Source organism: Anolis sagrei, chromosome 5 (genome assembly GCF_037176765.1).
Source record: "Anolis sagrei isolate rAnoSag1 chromosome 5, rAnoSag1.mat, whole genome shotgun sequence".
Taxonomy (NCBI): Eukaryota; Metazoa; Chordata; class Lepidosauria; order Squamata; family Dactyloidae; genus Anolis; species Anolis sagrei.
Genome location: NC_090025.1, coordinates 180,798,037 through 180,820,228, shown reverse-complemented (window position 1 = coordinate 180,820,228; position 22,192 = coordinate 180,798,037). Strand labels below are relative to the sequence as shown.

The 22,192-nt window shown below is 42.3% G+C and overlaps 1 protein-coding gene across 6 annotated transcripts in view; it reads right to left on the bottom strand.

Annotated features, from left to right (window-relative positions):
- CALD1 (caldesmon 1) overlaps positions 1–17,893 on the bottom strand; it is a 216,700-nt gene extending 198,807 nt beyond the window's left edge. For 3 of the 6 annotated variants that reach the window (XM_067469295.1, XM_067469296.1, XM_067469297.1), the window contains exon 1: positions 17,717–17,883. The gene's annotated coding sequence lies outside the window, so the exon portion shown is untranslated. Of the gene's footprint in view, positions 1–17,716 lie in introns of all 6 variants that reach the window. The other 3 variants (XM_060776650.2, XM_067469293.1, XM_067469294.1) reach the window with 2 other exon arrangements.
- Positions 17,894–22,192: the final 4,299 nt, after the last annotated feature.

Here is a 22,192-nt window from a genome sequence, read left to right as displayed (position 1 = left end):
ACCAGCAATGACATCAGAGGGAGTCCCCAGCAAACAGGAGCCCAGTTTCTAGCTGTACTAATTTTTAGTCAGTCAGAGGCTGACACAAGATTCCCAAATGGGTATCAAATTGAATAAATATGTCCTGTATTTTCCAATGTGGTATGTCAGATCTTTGGGAGTACAGGCTCTATTCTGACATCCTTTTGGACCCAAAAGAATAAATCTCTGGTCTTTTGCCTTCAACCTGGTTCATGCTCTGATTAGACCATTGGTGTAGCGTAGCGCGCCAGGTTCTGGACCCACAGTCTTAGCGAATACTGAAATCACACATTTTTGCAAGGTCTTTAGCTTTCTTTGCCAAAGTGGGTTGGTGCATCACCAAACTACAACTCCCAGGATTCCACAGCATTGAGTCCTGGCAGTTAAAATAGTATCAAATTGCATTCATTCTACAGTACAGATGCACCCTAGGATACACTAACAGGATGTGAATTGTAGAGTGTCTAAAATGCAGTATAAAGGCAACCAATAAATAATGGGCTTAGAAAAACAAATCTGTTGATATTATGTTTTCACATTTTTTTTCTTCTCAAGTCCTTTCACATTTTAAAAATGCAGTAATTTGTGAAATTTTAAGCAATGTTATTTAAAACCAAGTATGTGTCATATGAATACCACCAGCATTTCGGAGGGCGGGGAGGCGGGGTCGCAGTGGTCTATAGGGACTCCATCCATCTGACCAGGTGCCCCATCCCGCAGACCGCAAATTTCGAAAGCGTCTACCTGAGGGTGGGTGACCGGGACAGTATAGGGATTCTAGTAGTGTACCGTCCACCTCGCTGCACTACAGTCTCCCTACCTGAGCTAGCAGGGGTGGTCTCGAGCCTGGCATTGAAGTCTCAACGGCTTCTTGTGCTGGGAGACTTCAACGTCCATGCTGAGACGACCCTCACAGGCGCGGCTCAGGACTTCTTGTCTGCCATGGCAACCATGGGGCTGTCCCAACAAATATCTGGCCCCACCCACTGTGCTGGACACACATTGGATTTGGTTTTCTGTCAGGGATGGGAACAGGGTGGCGGTGTGGAGGAGTTGTCCATCTCTCCGTTGCCATGGACCGACCACTTCCTGATCAGATTTAGGCTCACTGCGTCCCCTAACCTCTGCAAAGGTGGAGGACCCATTAAGATGGTCCGCCCCAGGAGACTGATGGATCCGAATGGCTTCCTGACGGCTCTTGGGGATTTTCCCGCCACCTCGGTAGGTGACCATGTCGAAGCCTTGGTGGCTCTCTGGAATGGGGAGATGACCAGGGCTATTGACATGATTGCTCCGGAACGTCCCCTCTCAAGTAGCCGAGCTAAACCAGCCCCTTGGTTTACTGAGGAGCTGGCAGCTATGAAGCAAAGGAAGAGGGAACTAGAGAGCGTGTGGCGTTCGGAACCGAGCGAGTCAAACCGAGCACGGTTTGTGTCCTTTCTTAGGGCATATGCCGCGGCAATAAAGACCGCAAAGAAAACTTTCTTTGCGGCCACTATTGCGTCTGCAAAGAACCGTCCGGCGGAGCTGTTTCGGATTGTCAGAGGTCTTTTAACTCCCGCCTCTGCAGGTGGGAGCCCTGACAATTCGGTCGCGCGCTGTGAAGCATTTGCTCAGTTCTTCGCAGACAAAGTCGCCTTGATCCGTTCTGGGCTGGACGCCGCGTTAGATGCAGACTCTGTGGATGTAACGAGAGCACCTGCTTGTCCTATTTTGTTGGATTCTTTTCAGTTTGTGAAACCCGAGGATGTGGACAAGATACTTGGAGGAATGAGGCCCACCATGTCCATCCTAGACCCCTGCCCATCCTGGCTTCTGAGAGAGGCCAGAGGGGGATTGGCCGAGTGGGTAACAGTGGTGGTGAATGCCTCCCTTCGGGAAGGCAAGATTCCAGCGAGCCTAAAACAGGCTATTATAAAGCTGCTGTTGAAGAAGCCATCACTGGACCCCACTAAATTGGACAACTTTCGGCCTGTTTCCAATCTCCCCTTTTTGGGCAAAGTCATGGAAAGCGTGGTGGCCTCACAACTCCAGGTATTCTTGAGAGACACGGATTATCTGGATCCGGCACAGTCTGGTTTCAGACCGGGGCATGGTACCGAGACGGTCTTGGTCGCCTTAGTGGATGATCTGCGCCGGGAGCTAGACAGGGGGAGTGTGTCCCTGTTGGTGCTCCTGGACCTCTCAGCGGCCTTCGATACCGTCGACCACGGTATCCTTCTGGGGCGCCTTGCGGAAATGGGTCTTGGAGGCATTGCTTTGCGGTGGCTCCGGTCATTTCTGGAGGGTCGCACCCAGAAGGTGTCATTGGGGGACTCCTGTTCCGCACCACAACCTTTGACTTGTGGGGTGCCACAGGGTTCCATACTGTCCCCCATGCTGTTTAACATCTACATGAAGCCGCTGGGTGAGATCATCCGGAGTTTCGGGGTGCGGTGTCATCTGTACGCAGATGATGTCCAACTCTGTCACTACTTCCCACCTGCTACTAAGGAGGCTGTCGAGGTCCTGAACCGGTGCCTGGCCGCTGTAACGGTCTGGATGAGGGCGAACAAACTGAAACTAAATCCAGACAAGACAGAGGTACTCCTGGTCAGTCGCAAGGCCGAACGGGATATAGGGTTACAGCCTGTGCTGGACGGGGTCGCACTCCCCTTGAAGGCGCAGGTTCGCAGCCTGGGTGTGACCCTGGACTCATCGTTGAGCCTGGATCCCCAGGTTTCAGCGGTGACCAGGGGAGTATTTGCACAGCTTAGGCTCGTGCGCCAGCTGCGCCCGTATCTCGGGAAGTCTGACTTGGCCACGGTGGTACACGCTCTTGTCACATCCCGCCTGGATTACTGCAACGCTCTCTACGTGGGGCTGCCCTTGAAGACGGCCCGGAAGCTTCAGCTGGTCCAGCGTGCGGCAGCCATGTTACTAACTGGAGCGGGTAGCAGGGAGCACACAACGCCCTTGTTGTCCCAGCTCCACTGGCTGCCGATTTGCTACCGGACCCAATTCAAGGTGCTGGTCTTGGCCTACAAAGCCCTAAACGGTTCCGGCCCAAAATACCTTTCTGACCGCATCTTGGCCTACGAGCCCACGAGGACCTTGAGATCGTCTGGGGAGGCCCTTCTCTCGATCCCGCCTGCATCACAGGCACGGCTGGCGGGGACGAGGGAGAGGGCCTTCTCGGTGGTGGCCCCCCAGCTGTGGAACACTCTCCCGGCACACATCAGACAGGCGCCCTCCCTCATGTCCTTTCGAAAAAGCCTTAAGACCTGGCTGTTCGAGAGGGCATTTAATTAAGTGCTAAGCAACAACATTACGGTAATGAGAACTGGAATGGTATAAGGAAAATGAGACTGGCTATGATTCTACTAAGAGACGAAGCGGATTTTTATGTAGTTTGTATTTGTTGTATAGTCATATGTTGTTGATACTGGCCTCTGTAACTGTCTTTTTATGTGTACTGTACACTGCCATGAGTCGCCCGTAAGGGCTGAGAATGGCGGTCAATAAGTGCATCTAATAAATAAATAATAAATAAATAAATAATAAAAACCAAGAGAAATGTAGCCAAACATCAGAGTGTGGTAAAGACGGCAAAAGTTATTAACAAGGAAAGACAACAAGCTAGGCATGCCTCTATACTGTCAAATTAATGCAGTTTAACCTCACTTTAACTACCATGGTTCAATGTCATGAAATCATGGGAGCTGTCATTTGGTGAGGCAGTGAAGGCTAAGACCTTGTAAAACTACAACTCCCGTGATTCCATAGGATTGTACCATGGCAATTAAAGTGGCACCAAACTGCATTCATTCTGCATTGTAAAGGCACCCTCTGAATGGCTGCAGCAGTTTGCTTTTGGGAAAGCCTACTGAGGCCTCATCTACACTGATGATTTAATGGGAATCAAACTGCATTATCTAGTCAGTGTAGACATATAATGCAGCTCAATGCAGTTAAACTGTATTATATTAGTCTACATTAAAAGGTCAGTGTAGATGAGGCTTGGGAAGGGCAAAATTTGGTGATGAATTAGTAAAGGGTCCTTCAACTTCAAACTAATATTTATTTATTTATTTATTTATTATTCGAACTTATATGCCGCCACTCCCCTGGGGCTCGGAGCGGCTTACAAGAATGGCTAAAATCTAACACAATTTAAAACAGTTTAAAAACAGCAATATTAAAAATCAAAAGCCTGTCGAAACAGGTATGTCTTACATGCCCTGTGGAAAGCTGATAAGTCCCGCAAGGCACGGACTTCAGGTGGCAGAGTATTCCAGCGTGATGGTGCCACTGCTGTGAAGGCTCTGCGTCTGGTTGCTGTTAGAGCAAGGTCTTGAGACTGGGAATTTCCAATAGATCTTGGTCCTCAGAACGGAGGGATCTCTGGGGTTGGTAAGGGGTGAGACGGTCCCTCAGGTACATCGGCCCCAGACCATGCAAGGCCTTAAAGGTGAGTACCATCACTTTGAAAGTGATCCGGTGCTCAATTGGTAACCAATGCAGCTGTAGTAAGATTGGTGTTATGTGGCATCTCATTGGAAATTCCCGCAAGAAGCCGATATAATATCCTGGGAAGTTTTTAATCATTCCTTTTTAATCCTTTTTTATTTATATCCTTTTCTCATTTAGGTCAACTAGAGCATAGCTGCTTTTAACACTGATGCATCATATCCATTTAAAAATAAGTGATTGCTTTTTTAAAACAACGTGGCCCTGCTCAAATCACTTGCAGCTTTTATTTACTGCTGCCTGTCTTCCAAGAAGTAAGCATTGCACAGGCAGGTGGCTGGTGTGCATTGAGTGCTGACGAAAGAGTCCCTACATGTCTAGAATACTTTTTTTAAAAGCTTTCTTGCCTTCTAAGGAGGTTCGTACCAACTTGGCAGCTCCCTTCAGTTGCTTCAGAAGCTTCTGCTTAGCACTGTTTAGATTTACACAGTCATATATTTTTCATGCCTTGTCAAAGAGCATGGGGCCTGAAAACAGATCCAGGAGCTACCAGAGCATGTTAAAAATGAGTGTCTGCCACCTTTTAACTGGTAATGCCATTCCTTCTTAATTAATCCGACTAAGAATAAAGATGAAAAATGCACTAATATTCTCCCTGCAACAATCCGTGACTTCATCTGAGTGGAATTCCTAAATTGCCTTCAGGACCCCATCTTCAGCAGAGCTCCCATATAGTTTTATGAATGCTGAATTGGTGCATTATGTCCCTATGCTTTTCCTGGAAACCTGACGAGCACAGGTTCTCTTTCATGCACGCTCTCGGAAACGGCCGACGCAAGCGGTGCGTGTTAGCTTTATACTCTACACATGTAAAAGTCAAGCCATAATTTACATTGATTACTTAATGAGGCAATCTGTCTCCTTCCAGAAGGGCCTTTCAGCTCAAGACAGTCACACCTGTGTAGCAGCACAATCACATCTGGCGCATAAATCGTAGGTTCAGGAAAGGGACCGATCTGCCTCATAGGGAATAGGCCTTTCCATAGCCCATGGTGTACAACTGCACAAGCTTCACTGCAGACACCTGCCTTCAACTACATTCAAAGCAGTAGACCAAGTACATAACTATTTCCCAACAGACCTCCAAGGAAGCCAGGGGTAGGAAAAGGACGTACGCCATATTTATTTCAATGGTTCATAGAATCCTAGAGTTGGAAAAGATCACAAGGGCCATCTAGTTCAACCCCCTGCCACACAAGCACACACAATCAAAACTAAGCAATGCAGTAGTCACTCATGAGAATTACAGTACAACCCCTATATCCGTGGGCAGGCCCGTATCCAGGATTTTGATTCAGGATCTACCCTAGCAAACCTTTTGTATCATTGTCCCAATACCCCCATGCATATGGGATATATTGAGCATGGTGATCAGATCATGATATGAATAAACATAACAGTTTAAATAGTGTACCAGTAAGGCCTTCTCGTGGACCACCCTGAGAATTTCGGAGGGGCTGAAGCCCCTCAAGTCCGTGTCCCCCCCCCCCCCGGCTATGGGCCTGTCCGTGGGGGATATGTACCAGGGTTTTACGTAGTTACATGAAACAGTGGGTAATAGAAAACCCAACTGTATACACAACTACTGGTGGAAGCATACCATAAAGTAGTGGTTCTCAACCTGGGGGTCGGGACCCCTGGGGGGGGTCACTAGGGGGTTTCAGAGGCCATCCAAAAACATAGTATTTTCTGTTGGTCATAGGGGTTCCATGTGGGAAGTTTGGCCCAATTCTATCATTGGTGGAGATCAGAATGATCTTTTATTGTAGGTGAACTATAAATCCCAGCAACTAAAACTCTCAAATGCCAAGGTCTATTTTCCCCAAACTCTACCAGTGTTCATTCACATTGGGCATGTTGAGTATTCATGGCAAGTTTGGTCCAGATCCATCATTGTAAGAGCCCATAGTGCTCTCTGGATGTAGGTGAACTTCAACTCCAAACCTCAAGGTTAATGCTCACCAAACCTTTCCAGTATTTTCTGTTGGTCAAGGGAGTTCTGTGTGGCAAGATTGGTTCAATTCCATTGTTGGAGTTCATAATGCTCTTTGATTGTAGGTAAACTATAAATCCCAGCAACTACAATCCCAAATGACAACATCGATCCCCTGCCAACCCCACCAGTATTAAAATTGGGGCATATCATGTATTTGTGCCAAATTTGGTCCAGTGATATTTATATTATGATTCATAACAGTAGCAAAATTATAGTTGTGAAGTAGCAACAAAAATAATATTATGGTTGGGGGTCACCACAACATGAGGAACTGTATTAAGGGGTCGCAGCATTAGAAAGGTTGAGAACCTTTCTGCCATAAAGTCATGTTGGAGGACCCAGAATATGTCTAGAGAGGTCATCTGTCCAGACATTACTAGGTCCTCTAGCATGATTCTATGGACAACTTCCAGCAGAGGAATACCATAGAAAATGCTTAGAGAGGACATTTGTTTTGAGATACAGGTGGATAAGTACTATATTGACATTAGCTATGATGACTGTGATTCTGGAGGTTGTCATTTGCAGGAATTAACCATTCTATTCTAAGTGAACCAACAGTTAGGTCTTATATAAGGCAACAGATACATAAGAAATTGACAAACCAGTAATAAATTTGGGGTTGAGAAGGAAAAGGCTATGAGATAAGAGAAGTTGTCAAAAACAATATCAACATCTAATTAACAAAAACTCGCAAACATGGCATCTGTCACTAAACAGAGTAGATATATCAGAAAAAAAGTAATATCGGAATGTGAACATTTATGCCGGAATGAAAATCCCCATGTGTCAGTCTAATCAAAATTCTAACTCCATTCTAGGATGGTATTCAAAGCCCCGAAGGCTGAAAGACATTAAAGGAATGCTGCTTCTTCTAATTGCTGACAATATGGAATCTAAAAGGCAAGCCAGATGCATATATGATGGAATTAGCTTTGTACTTAGAGGCCAAATATTTGAACAAAAATAGAACAAATTGATTTTCAGATCCCAAAGTGTTTGCATTGAGACATTTCAAGGAGTTCTGCACCAAACAGGAAAATGAGGTCTTATTTCCTTGAAGACAGACACTAGAATCTCACCTGGAAAATTGTGGGTGCCAAAGGAGATATCCTCTTTAAAATAAAGGGAACACAAATGGACAAAGGAATTAGCAAAACTTTCAAATTCCTTTATATATATTGGGGGGGGGGGGGCAGTTAGATGTTAGTGAAGCTGACAGATTCATCCCTCTAGGCCCAGGAATTTCAGTGCCTAGTTCTCAAAAGACTGGGTGTAAATCCCTGTGTATTGAACCATGTTGGTGCTGCATTAGGGTTACTGCCTCATTTTTCTGACAGGACCTCATTTTTAACACCTGGACGGCAGGCAGGTGCAGTGTAGGAACAGACAAGTTGAGTGGCTTAACTCTCTCCCCACATTGATGTTCTTTTCACCTAACAAGGAGAAATTTGTTGTGAATCAACCAAAGCCAAGTTCAAAAGATGCAACACTGAAAGGATGGCTGTTTGAATTTGACTGGGTAAGAATTTGTTTTTGTTTGGTTCATAACAAATTTCTTCTTGTTAGTCAATCCTCACAGGCACAACTCCTTGAAAGATCTGGACTTTAGCTTAATATACAGATCTCTCCAGGTGTCAATCCCCAAAGTCAATCCCCACAAGCCCAGCACCTGGAAAGATCCGGACCATGTTAATTTACTTTTACATGAAGCATCATTTGGATGCCTCCTGCTAAAGCGAGATAAGTCTCATGTTTTGGGTCTGTCCAGAAGAGCCCTGGGGGTATGTAACTTCTCAGTTTAAAACCGCCAAGAAATTCCAGGGATTTCCAGGTAAAGTTGGAAAAGAGTCCTTCCTGGACTGCTGGAGAATCTTTACTCAATAGTTGACAATAATGAACTAGATGAACCAAGAGTCTAATTCAACATAAGGTTGCTTTTTATTATCCCTATAGATGATTGCTGGGACTGCTCAGAACATTGCTGCAACCAACAGTAAAGTTTGTCCTCCCCAGAAATCTCTGCCATTCTAGTTTTTTCCATTCACATTCTGCATTTCCTCAAGTTCAAGGTGACCAATGTGATTGTCAGCCCTACTTTAGCAAGCATCACGTTGGTATCTCATGCAAATTTATGTGTGTAGTATTATTGCATATTGTTGCACATTGAATGTTGTACATGGTAGAGAATTGATTTCACAGTTACAAATAGTTGTACATTATCTATCAATGCATAATGTCATGACTGTGTGATGTCTCAGTTATGCTATACCTCTTTAATCCGGGTTCCGTGTCTTTAGCTTCACATCAACCCTGAGGAGTAGGAGAAAACGAAAGAGGACAACTGGTCCATGATCACCCAATGACCTTGAGAACTCAGTGGGGACTTCCAACTGGTACTCCCACAATTCAGCCCAACACTATGACCCTTTGGCCCTCCAGTTGGCCAACATCCCATGGTCAATGATGAGGAACCTAAAAGATTTGGAGCTCTAAACGTTCCTAACAGCTATACCAACATGGCTGCCTGTCCTATCCAGAAGCACCTTCAGGTGGGACATACATACCAAGACATACACACAAAAATCCAGTTCAGTCCAGTGCTCAGTAAATTTTCCATCTCTCCATCCTTTCTCTGAATGTAAAACCATGTCACAGGATGTGGTTGGTTTGGCAGCATTCACTCTGATGCATTATAGACTGCCTAAGTCTGGTGTTACAGTTTGCTGTATCTTAACACTTGGTATTCCTCAAAGAGTGTTCTGTAATATTCCCAAGCTGTGTTTATCATTCACCTATTAACGATGCGCTTAGGTGTTTACATATACACCAAGAACTCTTAAATCATAACCACAACTTGCTTATGGATGAAAGAAGCTGTTTGCTGGATACTTTGGCCTTTCTGCAGTCAGTCTGGTAAATTGATTTTTTAAGTCTTTTTTGTGTCAGGAGCAACTTGAGAAACTGCAAGTAGCATCTGGTGTGAGAGAATTGGTCTTCTGCAAGGATGTTGCCCAGGGGACACCCGGATATTTGATGTTTTACCATCCTTGTGGGCGGCTTCTCTCATGTCCCCACATGGGGAGCTGGAGCTGACAGAGGAAGCTCAACCCGCTCTCCCCGAATTTGAACCTTTGACCTGCCAGTCATCAGTCCTGCCAGATTGTCTAAATAATATAGGAATATAGTCTTTTCATTAGGTCTCAGTGCTAAATAAATCCACAAGAGCACACATACCATGAATTTTCCATGCTGTCTATCTAGCAATCTATAGACTTTTAATTAGAAATTTTAAGATAACTATTTTGTACTGCCCGTTCCCAGAATCCTGTAACCAGCATGGCCACTCACTATGGGAGATCTTGAAAAATCTAGATCAAAAATTTTAAACTATTCCAATAAACTTCAGTTTTCCCAAATTTGGTTAACCTGTCGCAGGAATACTGAATGCTATATCTGTAAATATGTTCTCTATAAATATGCTATCAATAGCTGTTGATAGACATGTACTCCATAAATGGTTTATAACTAATGTGGCAGATATAACACCACAGAAGTGAAATCAATAGGTATCTTTCTATGTAATTCATCAAGGGAGAATATTCAGTGGAATATTCATTATTCATTGAGGCAACTGTGCATGTTTTTTAATTTTAGTGTAAGGAAACACCTGTGTTAGACCATGGGGAGGGGCAGTTAAGGGAGACACCTGCTTAAATGGTCATTTCACACTAAAGAGTTTTAGTACTGTTTCATTGTTGTTGTTGTTCATTTGTTGAGTCACTTCCGACTCTTTGTGACCTCATGGACCAGCCCATGCCAGAGCTCCCTGTTGGCCGTCACCACCCCCAGCTCCTTCAGAGTCAAGCCGGTCATACCCCACAACTATCTTGCATGGACAGCATGGATTAATCCTCTGTGGTCCCACTTTTTATGCTGCTTTTCAAATGTCGCCATTTCTCTCTCCTCCTCCAGCTTTCTCCCTTTATCCTCACCTATTTCCGTCAGTATAAACTCAGTTCAAAGTACAGAATTAAGTTGCACTCAATTCATTCATCCAGGAGGATGGTGGAGGAGTGGGGAAAATCTTGCCCTTGCCACTAGACTTGAGCAAAAGCAAACTGCTGCAGATCCCCATAGATTTTCTGATTTTCCTTATGGAATTTTGACCACACCCTGATTTTGTTTGGTCACATGTTGAAGGGTATGTGATCTTACTTTAATTACCATGTGTGCACCCTATGGAATCCAGGAATTGGTAGTTTTCTGAAGCACTAAAGCTGAGAATTCCAAATGTCCCTCCCTAAATTATAAGTCCCAGGATTCCATAGGATGCAACCATAGCAGCTAATACAGGCTTATAATGCTTTAATAGTTCAAGGTGGGCCACAAGTCATGAAGGGGCCCTATATATACTATATATGATGCTATGGGATCTAATTTACATATAATATAAATGCATTCCTATCTGTATATGATGCTATGGTATTGTAAATAAAAAACAAAAGATAACGGAACTGTTAAATAATGAACCCCTTTATGACTTTCGGTCATGAGTCCTAACAAATGTATAACAAAATAATTAATCATCACAGCAACCCCAACCTTCGTAATAGATAGTGAAGAAAAAGAAAATCGTTGGGTTGTTGTAGGTTTTTCCGGGCTATATGGCCATGTCCTGGAGGCAATTTTTCTCCTGACGTTTCGCCTGCATCTATGGCAAGCATCCTCAGAGGTAATGAGGTCTGTTGGAACTAGGAAAAATGGGTTTATATATCTGTGGAATGACCAGGGTGAGACAAAGGACTTTTGTTTGCTGGGGCTTGCTGTGAATGTTTCAGCTGATCACCTTGATTTGCATTCAATGGCTTGGAAGCGCCTGGGGGGAATCTTTTGTTGAGAGTGATTTCATGTGCCTGTTTGTTTCCCCTCTGTTGTTTTGCTGCTGTAATTTTTGAGTTTTTTAATACTGGTAGCCAGATTTTGTTCATTTTCATGGTTTCTTCCTTTCTGTTGAAATTGTCCACATGCTTGTGGATTTCAATGGCTTCTCTGTGTAGTCTGACATGGTGGTCGTGAAAGAAAATCATTTATAATGTCATGTCAGTCACATCCATGGACTAAATCTAACTACTACTCCCATACAGAGTAGATCCACCGAATTAATGAGAACTTGGCAAGTCACCACTTATATAAATCTCTAGCAAGGGTTTGCAGTTGGATTTAGGCCTACGCATTTACCTTCTCACATCAGAGCTTTGAAAGATATGCATGTGATGCCTTCAAAGGTTCTTCAAATGGTACAATCCTGGAAAAGCTGTATTGAATGACATTTCTGCCCATGCGGCTTATCTAGTTATCAACCACTTTGATAACTCAAACATCAAGAGGCAGTTATTGGACAAAAAAAAGGTTATTATTTTTCTTCTTAAATTAGGAACATTTGCCATGCCAAACGTTATCCCAAAGAATATTTCAGCAATAGTTTATGAAAGCACCTCCGGGTTCATTGGGCCAATGCCAGGACAAATTACTCATGGCTGAGTGTTGGCATCTCATGCCCAATGAACTCCTGGAAACTGGCAGGTAGTTCACATTGCAAAAAAAACTCTGTTCCTGGACAGGTGCACTACTCAGAAACCCAGAACCTTTCCAATCTTGCATGATAAACATTTTCCAAGCAATTCCTCCTCCTTTCTCCAAAAAAGTTATGAGTGGGGCAAATACTTTAAATATATTGTCGAAGGCTTTCATGGCCAGAATCACTGGGTTGTTGTAGGGTTTTTTGGGGCTATATGGCCAAGTTCTAGAGGCATTCTCTCCTGACATTTTGCCTGCATCTGTGGCAAGCATCCTCAGAGTGATTCCTCACAACCTCTGAGGATGTTTGCCATAGATGCAGGCGAAATGTCAGGAAAGAATGCCTCTAGAACATGGCCATATAGCCCAGAAAAACCAACAACAACCCACTTTAAATATATATTGCCTGGAATTTTGTTGTGATTTTTTTAAAAAAATTCATCCTCTCGCATCTCATAATGTAGTTGTTAATGTAACACTCAAAATGCAGAGACCTGGATTCAAATCCTTCTCTGCCATAATAGATCCCAAACATCTCTGCCATTTCACAATGACCTTGGGCCAATCGCTCCCTCTCAGGCCCCTTCTACACTGCCATATAATCCAGATTATCTAAACAGATAATCCACATTATGCTGACATATAATCCAGTCCAAAGCAGATAATCTGGATTTAATTTTTTTACAGAGTTGTTGAGTGACTAAATGCATTTTATGGCTGTGTTTATCATACCTGTCCACACAAATTACTAAGTGCAAACAAAAAAAAGTTTGCCTTGTAACTCTGATGCTTCTGTATTTATGTTCTTTAAACTTTAAAAGATATCATGTTTTAACATATTTTGGTGACCAGATTATTAAAGATGATATTCCCAGCATTGGGGTTGTGTTGATATTTTGGTTTTTTGGTTTGTTTTTTGGTTACAAGTTGTCAGTTTGTGTGTGCATGTGTGTTAAAGACTCTCTCTGCCTCCACAATGCTCTGCATAGTTCTGATTTATAGACAGATATGGGTGTTCTCCACAGATACATTTGCAACATTTCAGTAAGTTTGTTTTCTTTCTCTCCCCCCTTTTCAAAAGGACATCCAAACAACAAATGTGTGAATTGGCAGATACCTTATTATTTTCGCACCCTCTGCCCACATCTCTCAGGGGACCTTCATTGTATTTATTATCTCTGTGATCAGAGCCTAGAAATATGCAGGGTAAATTTTCAGGGAACAAAATCCTTTTCCAACTAGTGTCCTTTCCTACTGCAGCTCCAGATGCTGAGATCACAAATACTAATCTCATCTATAAAGTTCACTGCTAAAATTCAGCTCCACATAGAAACAAAAGATCCCATCAGAAGACCTGGCTCTCCTCGGAGCTGCTATTTGCCTTTAGTGATGCCAGATCAGGACTACTCTTGCCATCCATTGGTGGAAAACACAAGCATCTGCAAAGATTTTCTGTGGGAAGTTGCAAGAATGAAGGGAGCTTTATCCCTCCTCTCCCACCAGTATGGCCCTGTTGTCCCCTCCAATGCTATTAATTTCAACACAGACAAAAATGCACACATAAGAAATCTTAATGTTATATCTCCTGTGTCACATCTGCTAGCCATTTTGTTCTCATTGGGCCCTTTCACATAGCCAAATATCAAGGCAGATAATCCACAATATCTGCTTTGAAATGGATTATCTGAGTCCATGCTGCCATATAATCCAGTCGAATGTGGATTTTATACAGCTGTGTGGAAGGGGCCACTGAAGACTACCTTTACAGCAACCATTTAAAAATTGACAAGTTCTCTCCTCGAAATGATCTCAAACCATCTTGTTTGTATAAGAAATTCACTCAAGTACTATTTGAGTTTCTGAGACATACTAGTATTGCAGTACTCAATCAGACTAGACTTCTGAGGATCGGGGTTCAAATCCCCACTAAACCATGGAAACTAACTGGATGGCTTTGGGCGACTCATACTTTCTCAACTTCATAGGAAGTCAATGGCAAACTCTTTCTGAACAAATATTGCCAAGAAAGCACTTAATAGAGTTACCTTAGGATTGCTGTAAGTTGGAAACCACTTGAAGGCACACAACAAATGACAAGAGCAACTTTTTAATGTAGTTGATCCCTTATTTTAGCCACAGTTACACTAACAGGATTCTGGCCAATGTGTTCCACTCCATTTTACAATTATACCTCAGTAGAGATGCTCCTGGGACATTATTTCATCAGCAGAGAAGTTGGTACCAAAGTTAGAAACAACTTGGAAGGAATAGAAATAGGTTCCTACATCACAAAAATGCACAGCAGATCAATATGTTTGAGCAGTCTTTCTTCAACATATGCAATATGTGATAGGAAACAATCAGCTCTAGAAAGCCTTATCTGTGTGAAAGCTTCTTCCAAAATGCAACCAGTGGTGATATTTTTCTTTGACAAAGCTGCGCTTTCTTTACAAATGCTCTTATGGTAGTGAAAATGTATGGTTCTTTAATGGAGGGGGAGATGGGACCTGGGGCCCTTCCACACAGCCCTATATCCCAGAATATCAAGGCAGAAAATCCCACATTATCTGAGTTCAAAGCAGATATTGTGGGATTTTCTGCCTTGATATTCTGGGGTACAAGGTTGTGTGGAAAGGCCGCTGGTGTGCATCTTCACTGTAGAATTAGTGCAGACTGGCACCACTTTAAGTGTCGTGGCTCAATGCTCTGGAATCATGGGAGTTGTAGTTGTATAAGTGCTTTCAGCTTTCTATACCAAAAAGTGCTGATGTCTCACCAAGCTACAGCTCTAGTGATTCCATAGCATTCAGTTGTTACAGTTGAAGTGCTGTCAAGCTAAATTAATTTTACAGTGTAGATCAGGCAAGCACAGACTTCAGCCCTCCAGATGTTTTGGACTTCAACTCCCTCAATTTGTAACAACCTACTGGCTGTTAGGAATTATGGGAGTTGAAGTCCAAAACACCTGGAGGGCTGAAGTTTGTCTATGCTTGGTGTAGATGCACCCACAGTGAGACAAGCTTATCTGCTTTCCCCTATTTCTCTCTGTTTTGCTTGTTACACATGCTCGATAAGGGTTTCTTATGGGGCAGCTGCTGTTTACCCAGCCCATTGTAAGCAGAAGCATGCAGTTGCAGGAGGATCATTGGACTAGCTTCTCTTTCTCTTCCAACTCAAATTTTATTGCATCCTTTACTGCTGCAATCTAGTCCTCGATCACTTCTCTTTCAATGCCAAGGCTGAATATCTTTAATGAAATTATTCAGCTAGACAAAGGACTATGAGAAAAGGGAGCGCAGACTGGACAAAATGGCTTTGTACAATGGAGCCCTTTTTGTCAGTAGGTTTGTTAACTGAGCTGTGCCAGTATTCACCAAAGTTGGGAATACTGTACTGAGAGTTACTTTGTGCTATAGATAGCATGGACATTAATTGCTTTTTAAAAGATGCATTGCTGGAGCAATTCTTCCAAACATGCTGCAGATTGCAAATGTCTGTATTACATCTTAGGTTAATATTTCACCTCATTTGTTATTTCTTTGTTATTTTAACAATCAATTATGTGTCACTCCCAAACATATCTGCATAATACATACACTTAGGAGGCGTCTACATTGTCAAATTAATACAGCTTGACCCCACTTTTACTGCTGCAGAATCCTGGGAATTATAGTTTTGTGAGTTGCTCTCACTCTTTGGCAAAGAAGGCTTGTAAATCTAAAACTCCCAGGATTCCATAGCATTGAAGACACACACACATTCTCACACACTTTTATTATCTGCTTGTGCCATTAATTATCAGTTCTTTCCTATAAACTCAAAAAGTCCCCTTGTATGAAAAATCTTGACACTCAGCAGCACTACATGTGGAAAGTTAGAAACCAAAAATGGATGGAGTCTGCTGTCAACAAAGCTCCTTTAAAAAATTAAAGATTGCAACATCTGAAACATCTGTTTCAGCAACAGACCACATCTATAACATTAGCCAGAGCTTTGCCCAGATCAAGATTAGTTGCTTTCTCTGGTTATTAAGTGTTGAGACGACAGGTCTTGGATCTCAGGATCAATGGGTGGAACTGGGTGACATACCCTCCTTTCACATACATATTTTGTCCCCCAATTTTCAAACAACACAGATTTGTAGAAGGAAAAGATTGCAGATATAAATTGTTCTCAGCCAAATGTTCCTATCCTACCTTGTAAGACAATATCTATCATTCACATAAATGGAGTGGGTGACAAAGAAAGAAAACATCCACACCAGTGTTTCTCAACCTGGGGGTCAGGACCCCGGGGGGGGGGATCATGAGTAGGGTGTCAGAGGGGTCTCCACAGACCATCAGGAAATACAGTATTTTCTGTTGGTCATGGGGGTTCTGTGTGGGAGGTTTGGCCCAATTCTCTCAATGGTGGGGTTTATAATGCTCTTTGATTGTATGTGAACTATACATCCCAGCAACTACAACTCCCAAATCTCAAATTTATTGTCAAGGTCTATTTTCCCCAAACTCCACCAGTGTTCACATTTGGGCATACTGAGTATTTGTGCCAAGTTTGGTCCAGATCCATCATTGTTTGAGTCCACAGTGCTCTCTGGGTGTAGGTGAGCCACAACTACAAAACTCAAGGTCAATGCCCACCAAATCCTTCCAGTATTTTCTGTTGGTCATGGGAGTTCTGTGTACCAAGTTTGGTTCAATTCCATCGTTGATGGACTTCAGAATGCTCTTTGTGGGTTAACTATAAATCCCAGCAACTACAACTCCCAAATGACAAAATCACACACACACACACCCCTCCCGAATCCCACCAGTTTTCAAATTTGGGCGTACTGGGTATTTGTGCCAAATTTGGTCTAGTGAGGGAGGATACATCCAGCATATCAGATATTTACATTACGATTTGTAACAGTAGCAAAATTACAGTTATGTAGTAGCAACAAAAATAATTTTATGGTTGGGGGTCACCACAACATTAGGAATGGTATTAAGGGGTCACGGCATTAGGAAGCGTGAGACACACTGTTATAAGACAATATCTATCATTCACATAAATACATTGGGTGACAGATAAAGAGAATATCTACACAGTAGAATTAATACAGTTTGACACCACTTAAATTGCAATGTCTTGATAATGTGGAATCCTGAAATTTGTAATTTTGCAAGGTCTTTAGTCTTATCAGCCAAAGAATGCTGGTGCCATACCAAACTACAACTCCCAGGATTCCATAGCCTTGAGTCATGAGAGTTAAATGATGTCAAACTCCATTAGTTTGACAGTGTTAGTTGCACCGAGAAAGATAGCGAGAGAGCACATGCTGTTTCTCAGGCCTTCATTCAGTGCAAGTTTCATTCTCCACAAGTATTCTGCATGTGCACACATGGCAAAAACGTTGTCCAGGAAACCACAGATTCTAAAAGAAAATCCTTTGAACTCAAGATCTAACATCAGTATGAAGTGGAAGACATACTTATACAATCCCTCTGCACTTTATATCTAGTGTTTTTGAAGTACAGCATCCACGCATAAAGTGTCAAAAGTAGAAGTTGAAGAAGTAAATCAAGCCACCTCACTGTCTTCTTGATGAAGCATGTATTGAGCCCTTACCTCTGCAGTGGAAGCAGTTTTCAGACAGGGATGCAGTTGACGGAGTCGCCAGGAGCACATCGAAAGAAGCTCCCAGCCTGTCTAAGCCCTGCAAGCCTAATCCATAGAACTACACTCGCTCCTTAGCTCCTCCCTAAAGTCAGTGCTAAGTGAATACATATCCCTTATGTTTAAAATTGGCAGCCAGTGGTATGCATTGTCCTCAATTTATTCCAATGAGCAGCCAATGGCTAGGCTGCAGCCAAAGGTGGGGTCAGCCAGCCTGGAGGGATGCCTGTCATTCCCTAGGCACGCTCAGGAAGCCACTCATAAGAAAACCAAGACCTAAAAACCTCTGAAAATTCGCACAAGCTGCCAAAACTGTCTTGCTCCATGCCCTTTTTTGGTTATCCTTCGCAGGGCCTCTGAAAGTAAATCCTCTGTCAGGAACAATCATAAGAAATGTTAATCTTAGAGAAAGAGCCTCTCTTGTGAACACAAATGGAAGTGGGGATTTTGAAAAGAGCGAGACAAGATGAGAAAATATAGTGGAAAACGTAAGATGGGGAGAGGCCTGGCCTCCATATTTATACAAGGGCATTTCTTTTGCAAAGGATGGACCGGGTAGGGGGTAGAGAGCGAAAAGCAAGGCATTTGCAGCAAACAAAATACAGCAACACTGTGTTTTGGGAATGAATACCAGATGGTTGAAAAGTATTTCCTTTATCATTTTCAATCTGCTGGGAAAGCCAAGTGTGTGGGAGAGTGCAAAAGATGAGTTAGCAGGCCATGAAAGCATTTTAGGTAGGAGATTCAGCATTCTGATTTGCATTTGCAACCGTTGAAAGATTTTATGTCATTTAAAAAAAAAGCTAAATTCGTATTGTGTTTCGAGGCATAACATATTTAAAAGAAATTTGATCTCTTGAGTTCTACGTTTCTAAATATCTGGTTATGATGCTTGACTGTGCTCCAGCATTTTGTCCTGTTTTCCTTTGGGAAAGAGCAATAGATTGGTGGAATGGTGCAGGCTTTGGACATGGATGCTTTACATTTCACTAAAGTGGGTTGTGCAGCAAGTGATAAGAAATAACTCTCTCTGCCTGAGACTCTGGAGACAGAGGTGCTATCTGTCTGTACTCAGCAGACAGGTCAGTGGCCTTCATTTTTGGCCCAAATCCTATTGGCATCTTACACTAGTGCATACATTATCTATAGAGGTGGACAGACATTTTTCCCAACACAGAACATCTGAATTCATTTCAGTTCATGTAAGATAGTTGCATGCTATACATCAGTGTTTCTCAACCTTCCTAATGCTACGACCCTTTAATACAGTTCCTCATGTTGTAGTGACCCCCAACCATAACATTGTTTTTTGTTGTTACTTAACAACTGTAATTTTGCTACTATTACGAATCATAATGTAAATTTCTGAAATGCAGGATGTATTTTCATTCACTGGACCAAATTTGGCACAAATACCCAATACGGCCACATTTGAATACTGGTGGGGTTGGCGGGGGGATTGATTTTGTCATCTAGGAATTGTAGTTGCCAGGATTTATTATTAACCTACAATCAAAGAGCATTCTGAATTCCACCAAAGACAGAATTGAACCAAAATTGGTACACAAAACTCCCATGACCAACAGAAAATACTGGAAGGGTTTGGTGGGCATTGACCTTGAGTTTTGGAGTTGTGGTTCACCTACATCCAGAGAGCACTGTGGACTCAAACAATGATGGATCTGGACCAAACCTGGCATGAATACTCTATATGCCCAAATGTCAACACTGCTGGAGTTTGAGGAAAATAAACTTGACATTTGGGAGTTGTAGTTGTGGGCTTTAGTTTACCTACAATCAAAGAGCATTCTGAACCACACCAATGATAGAATTTGGCCAAACTTCCTGCACAGAACCTCCACAACCAATAGAAAATACTGTGTTTTCTGATGGTCTTTGGCGACCCCTCTGACACACAACCTGAAGAAAAAACCCCGAAACAAGTATATTGTAACCGGAATTACTTGTTGTTGTGTTATGTATATAATCCTGACAGTTGTGTTGTGTATATATGTTTGAAATTTGTACTATTCTCCTTTTGATATTTATGCAGACTATGTTTAGGAGTTACAGTATAGTTACAATCAGAACCCAGCTGGGACTGTAAAGCAAGACTAAAAATTGTTTTTGTATTGTCAATTTCTATTGAAACTATTTTCGTTACATTACAGTAAACTAAATGGTAGCAAAGACATGTCTGACGAAGAAGCTGATGTGATGTCTTGTATGCCTTTTGGTTGAACCAGTAAAGGTATTGCTACAAGATGGATTTTATTGTTGGGAATGAGCATTGTTGTGTTGTCAACAGAGCTATATTTCCCATGAACATAAAGTTATACTCCATCTCATCTTGTCCATGATTTAGTATTTTTAACACATATTAACATGTTCACTTCTAGGATGTCTCAGGGTAAACTATATCAACCATATTGATTCCTCCAGCAGTTACAAGTTTCTATGACTGGAGTGCAATGAATCTGCTCTGGATTTTATTCCTGATTTTATTCTGTTCTAAGAGTTATAGTGGAATGGAAGAAAGAAGATATTAATTGGGTCCTTGAGGTACACATCAGGTACTTTCCAATATTTCATAAATGAAAACCAGGGTAGGTGTGACCAAGATAGCAAACATTATGAATGAGGGAGAACACACATATTGCTTCAGCAATTTGCTTCTGCGTGATCCTACTAGGAAGGGCAAGATTCTTCACCTTCTCTCCACTACCTAATAATGCATGAATTGACTGCAAACTGCTAAATGATCATTATGAGCTGGAATTTTGAAATTCACAATGAAAAAGACCGTACGAGTCAAAAGACTTAAGAAAGGGGATGCCACAGCCATAATTTTTTTAAGGTTCCTAAGGCCCTAAGTTGAAATGCTGGCACAATACAAAGAATATCTATTTGGCAAAATTCACACTCTCGTAGCAAAGTCACACCTCGTTGTATGCTTTTAAATCCTAGCTGCTGGGTGTTTTGGTTCATGTACATCCCATCCCAGGCAGAGTGTTTTGTGAGTGTCATAATGTAGAGTGCCTTGTGGGGTAGTTTCTCTTGCTCTCATTAATTAAGAGGAATGACAATGTCAGATGCTTTTGACCCTTCCCAGAGTTTGTCACTCCTTAGTGAAGTGGCTGAAAGCTTTTTTGAGAGGTGGCTCAAATGCTTGACCAGACCCTGATGCGATCACCGTGTGCAGACACTAACCAGCACTTGGCACTGATGCCGGGGCATTACGAACATGGCCAGATACACTTCATACTTGGCTGAGGAAAGAAAAACCTTGATACATCATTTTGTTTTACTTGGAACTGAATACTTGTAAATAAGTGAGGTTTTTTACCCAGTCCATAGGTGTTCTTCCAATATCATCTAGGAGATGAGACTAGAAGTATAAGCCAGGTTTGGAGCTCCTGACAAAATGTCATGGAGGAGATGAACAAGTAGACTTTTATTTATTTACTAGCCATCCCCTGCCACGTGTTGCTGTGGCCCACATAGGGGTTCTGTTTGGGAGGTTTGGCCCAATTCTATCGTTGGTGGGGTTTGGAATGCTTTGTGATTGTAGGTGAACTATAAATCCCAGCAACTACAACTCCCAAATGTCAAGATTCTATTTTCCCCAAACTCCATCAGTGTTCACATTTGGGCATATTGAGTATTCTTGTAGAGTTTGGTCCAGATCCATCATTGTTTGAGTCCACAGTGATCTCTGGATGTAGGTGAACTACAACTCCAAAACAAAAAGACACTGCCCACCAAACCCTTCCAGTATTTTCTGTTGGTCATGGGAGAACTGTGTGCCAAGTTTGGTTCAATTCCATCGTTTGTGGGGTTCAGAATGTTCTTTGATTGTATGTGAACTATAAATCCCAGCAACTACAACTTCCAAATTACAAAATCATTTTTTTTTTCGTGAAGGACATACATTGGGTTGTTAGGTGTCTTGTGTCCAAATTTGGTGTCAATTCGTCCAGTGGTTTTTGAGTTCTGTTAATCCCACAAACGAACATTACATTTTTATTTATATAGATTTATGACATTTATATGCCACCCTTCTCACCCCGAAGGGGACACAGAGCAGCTTACAAGATAGATATACATACAATATATTATATTATTATATTGTAAAACATACAATAACTTGCACTTCCACTATTTAAAAACACAACTATGGTTGGCACATAATTAGAATAGGGTAGAATGGTATTCTGAACTATTGAAATTCTAGTAATTGTTTCTTAATGTCTATCTATTTATACATACAAATGTTGTTGTTGTGTGCCATGAAAACTCTATCATGGGGTTCTATGGGGCTGAGAGTGTGTGACTTGCCCAAGGTCTCCCAGTGAGGTTCCATGGCTGAACAGGGAATCAAACCTTGGTCTCCAAGGTAGTAGTCCAACACTTAAACCATTACACCAC